At 37.8% G+C, this 12,748-nt stretch overlaps 1 long non-coding RNA gene across 4 annotated transcripts in view; it reads right to left on the reverse strand.

The window, feature by feature from the left end:
• The window catches only part of LOC135973809 (uncharacterized), a 123,967-nt gene extending 113,427 nt beyond the window's left edge, over positions 1-10,540 (reverse strand). For 2 of the 4 annotated variants that reach the window (XR_010590839.1, XR_010590837.1), the window contains exon 1: positions 9,841-10,540. This is a non-coding gene — a long non-coding RNA (uncharacterized LOC135973809). The remainder of the gene's footprint in view (positions 1-9,840) is intronic. The other 2 variants (XR_010590836.1, XR_010590838.1) reach the window with 2 other exon arrangements.
• Between the last annotated feature and the right edge of the window lie 2,208 nt (positions 10,541-12,748).

Raw genomic sequence — 12,748 nt, forward strand, 5'->3', positions numbered from 1 at the left:
TCTAAGCACGCAGGCTAGCCAGGCTCGCACTCAGACCATTTTTCCTGAAATTGGGACCTACTGCTCTTACCAAAAGCTCTAACAAATCATCCCTTTGAACCTGATTTCAGTATCGACTTTCTTCCTGTCCACCAAAACCTGTTTTCTGGTTGCCATTATGTCTACTAGGCAAGTGTCAGAGCTGGCAGCCTTATCTCTCCAGGCACTTTATTGTGTTCCATTCTGACAAAGTGGTGCTGAGACCTCTGGAATCGTTTCTCCCTAAAGTAAACTCAAGTGCACAGAATCAACGAGAAAATCAGGTGCCCTGTTCATATCCTTCCATCCAAAATGCCAAGAACTCAGAGTTTCTAAGTCATCATCACTAGATGGATTAGTCTATGCATTGTTGAGGCCTACAAAGCATCAGATGTACCTGTTCCGTAAGCAATCAAGGCAAACTCCACAGGATCCCTGGTAACCTCATGGGCAGAACAAACGAGTGCATCCACATCAGAAATCTGAAGAGTGGCTGATGACCATTTGGTTCTTGGCTAACACCTTTATCAGCCACTGTGAAGTGGACTTTCTGACATCTTCAGAGTCCTCCTTTGGCAGGAAGTCGCTGCAGTTGGTGGCCCAGAAATTGAGCAATTCTTACTGGGATAGGTCCCTTTTTTCTTTCTTTCTTTAACCCTCCCTACTTCTGTTCACTGCTTGCTACTTCCCAGATGTAGCAGAATTGTGGACTGAGAAGTAGTGAGCCTGGGCTGCAGAATGGAAAATTTCTTACCCAATAATTTCCAGTTAGCAATGTCTTCTACAACTTTACCCACCCTGGATGGCTTCTGAACCCAGGGTCAGCTATTTAATTGGGTCATTACTAGGGCCCTACCAAATTCACGGTCCATTTTGGTCAATTTCACGGTCATAGGATTTTTTAAATAGTAAATTTCATGATTTCAGCTATTTAAATCTGAAATTTCATGGTGTTGTAATTGTAGGGGTCCTGACCCAAAAAGGAGTTGTGGGTGGAATCGCAAGGTTATTGTAGGGGGAGGCTGCAGTACTGCTACACGTACTTCTGTGCTGCTGCTGGCAGAGGCGCTGCCTTCACAGATGGGCAGCTGGAGAGCAGCGGCTGCTGGCCAGGAGCCCAGCTCTGAAGACAGAGCCACTGCCATCAGCAGCACAGAAGTAAGGATGGCATGGTATTGCCACTCTTAATTCTGCGCTGCTGCCTGCAGAGCTGGGCCCTCGGTCAGCAGCTGCCACTCTCCAGCTGCCCAGCTCTGAAGGCAGCAGCACAGAAGTAAGGATGGCATTATATGGTATTGCCGCCCTTCCTTCTTCACTCCTGCTGGCGGGGCGCTGGCTTCAGAGCTGGGCACCCAGCCAACAGCCACCGCTTTCTGATCACCCACCTCTGAAGACAGCGCAGAAGTAAGGGTGGCAATACTGCAACCCCCCTGCAACTCCCTTTTGGGTCGGGACCCCCAATTTGAGAAACACTGGTTTCCCCTGTGAAATCTGTAAAGTGTAGGGTAAAAGCACACAAAAAAACAGATTTCACGGGGGAAGACCAGATTTCATGGTCCGTGATGCATTTTTCATGGTCAGGAATTTGGTAGGGCCCTAATCATTACCATGTAGGCCACCTGCCTATTGTATCAGATTACCTCTGGAGTTCTTTGTTACTAATATTTTTTCTACTAGTTTTACACAACTTTGGGATGTCTCATCTGGTGGCAAGCAGAAACATAGGGGCTTGGTCAGTGTGTGCAGCATTGCAACTTTGAACAACTGCCAGGAGCTTCAAAGTAGGGGAGCGACCAGCCCAGATGTAGCAGAATTGTGGGAGACGCTGTTAGCAGAAAGGAAATTATTGGGTAAGAAATATTCCAATCTCCACAAAAGGTGAAAGATTACTGTAACATAACATAAATGGGTTGAGAATAAAATTTTTGTGAACACCTGATCTATCTTCGTATTTATAAATCTTGCCAAAAAGCAGATATTACTTTTGATGCGGTTAATGCTTCATATTAAATTGATATGTCAAATACAAAGGTAAAATTATAAAATAATCCATTATAAATACTACATAATAGGCAGATTCGTCTCTGGATTATTGTGAGGTAGCCTCACAATACGTGTGCTATATGAATATGAATATGCTGAATATTATGATTATCAATTCATAGAATTATAGAATATTAGGGTTGGAAGAGATCTCAAGAGGTCATCTAGTCCAACTCCCTGCTCAAAGCAGGACCAACAACAACTAAATCATCCCAGCCAGGACTGTGTCAAGCCGGGCCTTAAAAACCTCTAAGGATTTCTTACTAAATATAGGGTAGTATACAGTACCTGTGCTCTTTGTTTATTCTTATCTTAAAGCATAATATATTACAGAAGATGAGCCCAATCCTGCCCTCAGATACATGGGACTTGATTGTTATCTGACACTGATTTTATGCTAGTGTAACTCCATTGACTTCAGTGCAGTTACTCCTGATTTACACCAGCATAAATGCAATCAGTGTCAGGCATACAGGCTTCTCTGGGATTTACGCCTATGTATCTGAGGATGGCAATAGGCACAGTGATGATGTTACAAAAGTTTAGAGGAGAGAAGTTTAATTACTAGAGAAAGAGAGGTTTTATAGAACTAACAATGAAAGCAAAAAAAAAAAAAAAAAAAAACCCAGCAACAACCAACCCAAAATATTATGCTCACTTTTCAAGTAATGCATCCAGTCAAATAATAACAGCAAGTATAAATAAAAATATATCACCAGTAAAACTAGCAGCTGTAATACTTCTTTCTGTCATTCTCCCTGTCTGACCCTTGTGGGCCTACCATGAAACCTGCCAAAGAGCTTTTATTCCCCCTGTGTTAAGCCTACTTAAATCTGGCCTGTCATAGATGACAGGATAGATTGTTTGTTTGTTTGTTTGTTTCTAAAATTCTCCTTCCTAGCCTACAGAATGGAAGGAAAAAAATATTACCAGCAAGAGACAGATGTCTGGCTGTTAATTTATACCAATAAATTTAAAGAGGCCCTGAATCCATTGAAGAGATTCTGGCCTCCTGAGCCCAAGGAGATAGAAGCTCAAAGATAACTGACTTACTGTAGGTTAAATGCATAAATATTAAATTACACTGGTGAATTGTAACTTCTTCCTTTTCCTGCTGACAACCAAATTCAAATATTACACCAGTGTTAATTTAAAAGCGAGAAATAGCTTTGCTTAACATTATTAACATGTATAAATGATGTAAGCATTCTAATGATAAGGAAATCACATAGGACTACTACAACACTTTTAAGGCCTCTTTTGATCTTACCAGTGAACAAATCTGTTCCAAGCAGGAAAAGAAAAAAATACCCTTTAAGTCACTGAAGCTTTTCTATAGGGAGGTGTGATTCCATTCTTTTTGAATACATGTGATAACCAAAATGGTGGTAACTTAAGAAGGTTGCTTTTTAAATCTGTTGTATCACAGAGACGCAGAAGTCACTGGCAACCTTCTTAAATGCCACAATTCTTGACATGTTGTCATGTTTGGCAGGTCCACATAACGAAAGCTATTTAAACAATAGAAGATGGGTTTTTACCCCGGCTTTCTGCCTCACAGCATGCTGCAGGAATGTCCTGAAACCGCCCCCCTCCCCCAACAATGCTGAACATACGCACACACACACTCCTTGCCTACATAAACACTGCCCTTGCACTAAAACCTTAGTAAGCAGAAACTAGCTGGGCATGCTGGCAACAGACAAAAACTGATCTTTTGTCTGTTTTTGCCATAATTGTATCTTTCCCCCAATCCCTAACTATCTGCATTGTTTGAGAAAAATATCGACACTGCACACAACAAGCGGTTTGCATAATCATTAATTGACTTGCACTCTCTACAGGACAAATGTTGTCTTAAATAAGCTAAATTCACTAGCTTTACATCCTCAAACTGCATAGTCTGAAATGGAGTTGGTAGCCTGCCCAATACAATTACTTTTTTAGAGTTTCTTCCACTGTGAGTGCAGGTTCCTGGTCAGATCAGCTTTTTTTTAGAATCCTCATTGGATACTGTAAAAGCTATCAACAAGCTCTAAGAACAAAAAATTTTATTGTGGCATAATCTGCCAAACATGGCAGCAAATATGTTTTTATAAAGGCACCATAAAGATGATTGATCTTTGAAAAGATATGTTCTGCAAATATTTCCATATATTCATAAACAATTTTTCTGTGTACTCTAATGGCCAAATCCTGTTGGCTATATTCATGAGAGTAGTTTCGCTGAAGTCAATTAGTCTAATCACATGAGTATGATGAGCTGAATTTGGCCCCCAAATCATATAAAAGATAATCTGTTTCCTGGCTCTGAAAAAACGCTGTGGATAACATCATAGGAAGATGATCCTTATCCTTCAGTCTTTACTAAGGCAAAATTTTCATTTGCTCCAGGGCACTGGTTTTCAGACCGGGGGTCATAACTGCCCTCCCTTTAACTACAGCTAAATGTGAGGGGCATCCCGAAACTTATCTGTCATAACATGGGATCACAGTACACAAAAAGTTGAGAATTACTACTCTAGAGAAGTGAGGCTGCTGCACAACTTTCAAGGTCAGGCCTTATGATATTAGAACAAGTCATGTCATTGCAATGCAGGTCATGGGCCTGATCTGTTTCTACTGATTTCAATGTGAGTTTACCCATTAATTTCAACAGGAGCAGGATTGGACCTGTTGTTCATCCTTTCACTGTTTCTCAAAGGTTTATATATTCCTCTTAAAAGTTTGCTTTGAAAGTGCAAATATGATGAAATATGATGATTTTTTTTACTATATTTTACAAAAAACAAAAGTAAACTAGTTAGGTGATTTCAAAGTTATTAAAGTAAAAAATAATTGATATTTATTGGGGTGATAATTTTTTTTTAACTTTAATAATTCAAAACAGCTTTGATTTTAAATACATTATTTTTGATTGCAAACAATCATTTTAAGCATATAAGTATTTTATTATCTTCCATAAAATACATTTTCTCATTTTAAACAGCAAAATAAAGAAATTGTCCCATGATTTTTAATTGTTAAAGCTCAAAATACAAATAAATCCTAGGAAAGTGAGAGTGAAGGCTGACATTCCACCCTTCACTTGTGCCTTATAGGATAAAAAGGCATTACAGCATAAGTGAAGGGACAAAGCTGCAATTTAATTTTTATTACAAGCATTTCATGGTATCCATCACTGTATTACCTGCGCGTCACTGGTTTGGCTTACCAACTTGTGGCAACTTAACATTAAAATAGAGATTCTGTGTTTAGTATATTTGTTTGACATCTGAATCTATCATTTTAATATACATTGGAAACAGACAAGATCTGCACCTGTAGTCCTTACTAATGGAAAAATTAAGTCAGTGGGAGTTTTGGATGAGGAAGGCCTTCAGGGTTAGACTCATATTCTTTATGCTTGTTGACATTTTAGAGTTTAAGTATATTAATTTAAACACTCTACTTATTTTATATTTAGCTGAATGCTGCTAGGAAGATTATGCATGAAATCTGTGTACTATCAATGAAAAACTAAATTAAAATCTATTTTAAAAATTGCAAAAATATATCTGGGTAACAAAATGTTATGCATAAGAATGGAAACATTTTACTGAATGCATTTAGCATTACAAAGACAAATATTTTAATTCTCAGAGCTTTTAAATGAAAGTTGGATTTCACTGTCTGGAGAGAAATTATTGCTAAATTTTATCAGAAAAGAGTTGGTTCCTAACACTCTTTGGAGAGCCTCTCTACATTTTGTTCTTGTTTCCCACTTTATAAGATCAAGATTTTCTAGTAGACTAACTTTCCTTCCAAACTTCACAATTCTCTAGTCCTCACTTCTCAAAGTATTTTCCAAGAAACAATTGGAGGTCCACCCAGCAAAGGCTGAAAACAGTGACACATAATATCGCATTTGACTGTAATGTATTTCCTAGCATAATTTTTAAGTACTTTAATGGAAAACTAGTTAAATACATTTATCTATAGTTAAATATATAAGGGGACAGGAAAAATTAAAGTGTTACCATAAATGCTACTATTAAACGACAAAAGCTTTCATATTAAGTAACAGCTAAAAGGTATCCAATAATGTAAAATTCTGTCCTATATCTCTTTCAATAGTCCTTTCAATCTTAAACCTATGTTGATCCATTTATTATATATGGAGTGGGGATCTCTTTCTTATAACTCTCATACACATGTATAGAGAATACTATATAGCTATCTACTTTTCCATGAAGTATTAGTGTAGTTCCTTCAATTAGCAAAATATTCTATTTGACTGAGTATGCAAATCTTATCTGTAATCAAATAATATGCACATATCAACAGCTTTATCTTAACAGTATATCACTGTACAAATGTTGATGATTTACCAGGCCTTTTAAAAGGATTTTCAACTTTTCTACTAGAAAATCTTAAGTGGTGTATACAAAATCAGCAGCTGAAATAAATAACTCTGAGCTCAGCATATGACAACGCATAAATACATTCATCTTTTATGTACAGTATGAGACAGATCCTCAGCTGGTATAAATATGGAGATATGATCATTTTATACCAGCTGAGGATCTGCCTCTGTGTGTGTGTGTGTGTGTGTTCTGTACATACATAACATGTATATAATCTCCTATAAACTTAGATATTTTGTAACTCGTTTCTTTACTTCTTAAACCTATGTACTATATATTCAGGGCTGCAAAAAAGACAGCTTTTCTACTAACAAATCTTAAGGGTTTATTAGAATCCCAATTTTTTTTTAAAGGATATCAATATCAAACTGCAAGTAGCTGAATGGATTTGGGAATTTTTACAAATTGCAAATGTATTGTATATTTACCTTGAAAATATGTTTTACGGCTAATGTCATACAATAGTCAGCAATCTGTAAAGCTTTATATATATACACAAACACACTCAGGCTGCATCAAGATATTAATTTGAGAGAGGTGCATTTTGTGAACAAGTTAAAAAATAGTGTAAATGTTAATAACGACAGGATTTTTAAAAAGTTTTAACCTGTCATTATTAGTGTTCTATGAACAGCTTTGCTTTTTGCCAAAATTCCCTCTTTCAAATGGTCATTTTTTTGGATCTTATTCAGTAACTGAGTGACAACTTTGAACTTTTTTTCAATAGGCTTTTACTGTTTTTTGAAAAGAAAGAAGCTTTTACAAACCATGTCAACAATTAAAAAACATTTCCTTCTGTTTAATTCCCAAGAGGTAGAAGCATTTTCTATCCATTTACTACATTGACGACAATAATAAAGTTAAACTATTGTTATTTATTTAACGTGTGTAATATTCTTGTACTAAGTGCAGTAGTAGTGTAGTATTAGTTTACTGTCATCTGTAAAAGTTATAATGTACAGGTTTCTTTTGCAGAACAAAGTGACCACCAAAAGCGGGACTTTGTGGGCCAGTTGGATAAAACATAAGCTCATCTCGCCCCCAAAACCCCGACTCTGGAACCACAATCTTCAGAAGTCAATTTTTAAGTAAAATTTCTTTAAAAGATATGCCCAATTAACTGAATGGTTATTTGCTATAATGGCTAACTTTTCTGACAGCTAAAACAGGACAGCATAAGCAAGTCACATTGCACATTCTCTTTGCTTACTGAAAAACAGGAAGGGCTACCAGAGCTTACTGTTTGTTATGATGTCTCATGACTTTTTTACTACATAGTTAGGAGTATTTTCCAACTTTTTATAGCACATGTAAACAACTCAGAATTCACAGAGAATAATATTGTAAATTATTAGACCCAACCCAATTTATATCTATTAGCTAAGATTTACATAACATAAGAATGGCCCTATTGGGTCAGACCGAAGGTCCATTTAGCCCAGTATCCTGTCTTCCGACAGTGGCCAGTGCCAGGTGCCCCAGAGGGAATGAACAAAACAGGTAATCATCAAGTGATCCATCCCCTGTCATGAAAAACAGTTTCTTGTGTGTTCCTTTTTTTTTCAAACTAAAGTTGAAAAATATTAGAGCGTTGTCTCTCATTACTGTCAAAAATTGTTAAATGCTTAATTGGGTAACAAATATTATAATACTTTATTAAAATAACAGAAAAATGTGGCTCTCTAACTCAGAGGAATATGTTCCTAAAACTTGCAGTGTATTATTCCTGCAAAAGTTCTAATAAACTCAGTCATTAAAAAACATTATAGTTCACTTCAGTTAGACTACTGAAGCAGCTCACTGTGTACACTATTTTAAAAGAGAGAATTTTACTCATGCATATTAAAAGTGAAAATAAAGTGCATGTTAAACTCACTTTGAAGCATTAAGGTTGATAAGTTTTCTATTATTATAGAAAATAATTGTACTAAACTGAGCAAATATATCTTAAAATAAAAATGATTGAAAGCTCCAGTGAAATACTGAATAGCTAGAAATCTTAAAATGAGATATATGGCCTGTAAAAACAGGTGTTATTTTTATTTTATTTGTAAATTTAATAAAATGGCTTGCTGTTTGTTTGTAATCTTATTAACTACTGCAAGTCATATATCTACAATTAAGAACTTATACATTTTTAATTTATTTGCCTTTACAGTACTTTTTTTTTGTTAAGATCCTTCAGCGAAAATTTTCAAAAATGCCTAAAGATAGACACTTGAATTGACATTTGGATACCTGAATGGATGGCCTGATGTTCAAAAATACAAAGCATCTGTAGCTCAAATAGGACCTGCAGGTGATCAGCACCACTTTTATTTAGGTGCCTAAAAATTTACATGGGGTCCAACATTAGATACCCAAGACCAACTTACAAACTCTTGATCCGTACCCTATAGCACATATATTTGAATTCATGTGTTCTATCTCTAAAACAATAAATGAAATAAATAATCTAGCTGGAATAAACCATACACGAATAATTCCACTAGTCCACATGGCTGTCAGCACATGTAAGCACACCAGACAGGGTGGTAGTGCTGGGGTATGCCTGTATTCACACAGTCTTGAAATAGCTATGTCATCAGATGAGACATTTGCTGTTTATACTTTTTCATGTTTTGTATGATCGAAAACCAAAGCCTCAGTCAATTGTTGTCTTGTGTGTGAATTGTATATACCTATAGATATACACGTTTAAATGAAGTGGGGGGGAGGGGTGTACACACACACACACACACACACGCACGCACAAAAGGAAGAGTCCAGAGTGCGAACAACCTTTCCCAGCAGAATGCTTAGCTTACATTAAATGTGATCTGGGGAAGAAAAGACTGTTGCGGACAGGCAAGGAGGCATCCTCCTCGGGAAAGGGAGACTGCAGCTGAGCTGCTGCTGAATCTCAGACACTGTCTAGCGCGTGGTCCCGAGAGAGCCCGGCTGCCCTACTCTGTCCGTGCTTCCACCTTCTTCACTGCCTGGCAATCCCACCTCCCATCCACCCACCCACCCATCCACCCGTGGGGTATGATGGCAGCGTGGGCAAATGCAAAGGAAAGAGACACCCCCCCCATACACACCCCAGCAGTCTCCAAGCAGCAGCCCCCGAACTCCCATTCAGCAAAGCAGCTACAGCTCTTCGATCGAGACAGACACAAACCTCGCAGCAATTACCGTGCCCCCCCTTCCAGCAGCTCTCGCCGCCCGCCACCCCAAGCAATGTGCTCCGGCGAACCCCACACCTGCTGATCACCAGATAAAGGGAGACGTGCCTTAGGACACGCGTCTCATCAAGCCTGGGAATCACTGTCTAGAACCAAGGTGGGGGGTATATTACAAGGCCAGGAGGTGGTCAAAAGAAAATACAACTTACCACTTGTCATTCCTGTGAAGTGGGGAGGGGGAAAAAAGGATCCTGGGAAAAAGGTGCATCTCGCCTGTCAGTTTTCTTCTTGAAAGGAGACAAACACTCAATCCTCAAACCCTGCTCCTTCCCCTGGCAAAATCCTGACTCATTACATAAAAAGATCACACTGCCAGGCTCCCAGAAAAATTTCTTCATCATGGTCACGCCACAAGCTAAACAAGAGGCCACATCAAGGGGGGGTGGGAGGGAGAGTGAAAAAGAGAAGGGGGGGAAATGAGCATTTATTAATAATTTTCAAACAATCATCTTCCTTTCAACTGCAAAAGAAAGTGCAGGGGGAAAAACCCAGCAACCAGGAGATAACTAGAGAAGATTCACTCATTGTTGCCACAAAGACACCTCTCTCCCCTTTCCTATTCCCTCTCCATGCTCATTTCTGCAACACTGTTACAAAGACATGCAGCTCTGTCACTGGAGTTGATGATCCCAGTCATTTGGCTTCTAAACTCCTTCAGGGTCCTTGTCAGAGAATCTTAGGTGAAGTGGGTCCTTGTATAGTAGGTGTGGTGAGTCCAAGACCGTCTGAAAATTATTTTTTTCCTAGAAGCTACCTCCAAATATAGTAACAGGGAAGGGGCATTCCTAGAAATTCGGGAGACGTCAGAAAGAGAAGATTTGTGAAATTCAGCTTCACTTCCTGCAGAGGGCTCCCAGCCCAGGGAGGGAAAAAAAAAATCAAGTGAGCAATAAAGTGCTTTTCATGCTTCTCTGATCAGATAATGGTTTTTAAAAAAAGAATAGCAAAGCACTTAACTCCCATTTCTCAGATAAGATCTGGGAGTGTCATATGTGAAGGAAAGCTAATCAGTAAACCTCTTTCCTCATTTTCTAAAGATGTTTATAGATGCCTGTCTCTTGTGTTTACTGCCTCCCCTTAAATCATACACAGCACAAAGTAAATAAAAGGAATATATATATATATATATATATATATGAAAAATGCTGATTTCAGTGCTTATAATACTTACCTACATCACAGGATACAGGGATGTATTTCCAGCCTGCACTGTGTGTGCCAACTTGCAAATCTTTATTCACTTGAATAACACTGAAGCTATTGCTGTGTACATGCAAAGTATTATTATTATTATTGCTCACATAAATAATAATTTGCATGATAAGGCCCCAATCAGGCCAGGAGCTTACTTCTCATTGACTTTAAATGAAAGGTGAGCTCAGCAACTCACAGGATCAGGCCCCATAAGCACCTTGTAAATTAGCTCTCACAACACCACTGCACTTTGTGATGAAGGCACTTACTATTATTACACGTATTTCTCATAAATCTTTATATTTACCTGCTTTGTGCATGTGTCTAATGTCTTGGAGTCCAGTCCTTTAAATCTTTACTCACGTTAATCATCCCAATTAAGTATTAAAAATACTTTGTCTACCTTTGTCCCTAGTAATATAAATAATAATAATTAATTAATAGAAGTGTAGAAATGTTCTTAGGCTCAATTTATGTTTGAAAAGTATTTTAAGATTCTCAGAAGTAAGGCATTAAAAAGAGAAAAGTGTTCTTATTAGTACTAATTAAATAAGGATTCCAATGCATTCCTGATTTGGAAAACAATCTGTATTCCAACAATAGCAGTGACAACTGTAGAAAACCATGATGACCAGCTTTTGGGGAAAGAAGATAATAGGTTTCAATGTGTTTAACTTTAGTTGGTCATTTGAATTTTCATAATTAAATTCCCCTTGGTGGTCTTGCTTTTGTTCAAATTTTCGACATGATCCAGGAAATCTCTCCATCTACACCCCCAAGAGTAAATACAAAAATACTGCTGTTTGGGTTTGTGCCCCGCCTTGTTTTAATTTTAATAAAAGCTTGCATTTAATAAAAATGTAATTACAAATATCTTCCTCATCTGCAATCCTGAAAGAGGCATAGTATGAAAAAAAAATTATCTGAGCTACAATCCCACTTGAAGTGTGCTGTGAGTATTAACTGTCAGCTCTGTGTTGAATAAACAATGACATAAAAAACAGAATCCATAATTTAATAGGTTCACCTACACAGTCTCATTCATAATAATACCTGTTTAAGTGGCAAATTTTAAACAATCTCTTAAAATCCAAAACAGCTTTATTGTAAATTGCAAAAAGGACTTTTTAAGATGATCAGACTATTTGAGATGTTACTGTTGTCACTCAAATTAATATCCTCAGGGGAACGTGGATGACAGTCTGAAGTTTAGAATCCTTTGATCATTAAAAAAAATGTATTTGCTGTCCTCTGTTGGTCATATTGGTTGTCACATGTAAAATTAACTAACTTTTTAAAGCAAAGAGGTAGAAAGGGTCTGACTTAAGCTGACAAAAGCAAGGAAATTCAGTTTAAAAACTGCTATACAGTCCTCTTTCACCATTGTGATTGGGTAGTGCTTGGAGTTTCAGAACAGAATATAGTTTTACTTATATTGAATGAAACAGTGAGAGATGCTAAAGGATAAATTAAAGGCAGGGATATATTAGCAGCATGACTCCCATTAACATCAATGTGCCAAATTCTGCCCTTAAATGTGCACATATTACTCTAATTCTTCACTTTCTTATGCCCTGTTTGCATCAGCTGTGATGGCACAAAAGGGCCAAGAGAAGCCTGACCAGACCCCTCATCCCCAAATTCTCCTGATGGAGGGGGATCCCCAGCAGTTGCAAAGTTGATTCCCGCTGGCAGGTGCCCCAGGATAGGAAGCACACTGCAGACATGTCAGAGTTAGGAAGGTATGTGGCTGGGGTATTCCTATATCATGGCTAGTTCTGCTGCCAGAGCAATTCATAGGCGTCTGTGATGTCACACAAGGCCTGAAAGGGTAAATTAGTCCATTTAACCTTAGGCTGCACC

Source organism: Chrysemys picta, chromosome 10 (assembly GCF_011386835.1).
Source record: "Chrysemys picta bellii isolate R12L10 chromosome 10, ASM1138683v2, whole genome shotgun sequence".
NCBI classification, from domain to species: Eukaryota; Metazoa; Chordata; order Testudines; family Emydidae; genus Chrysemys; species Chrysemys picta.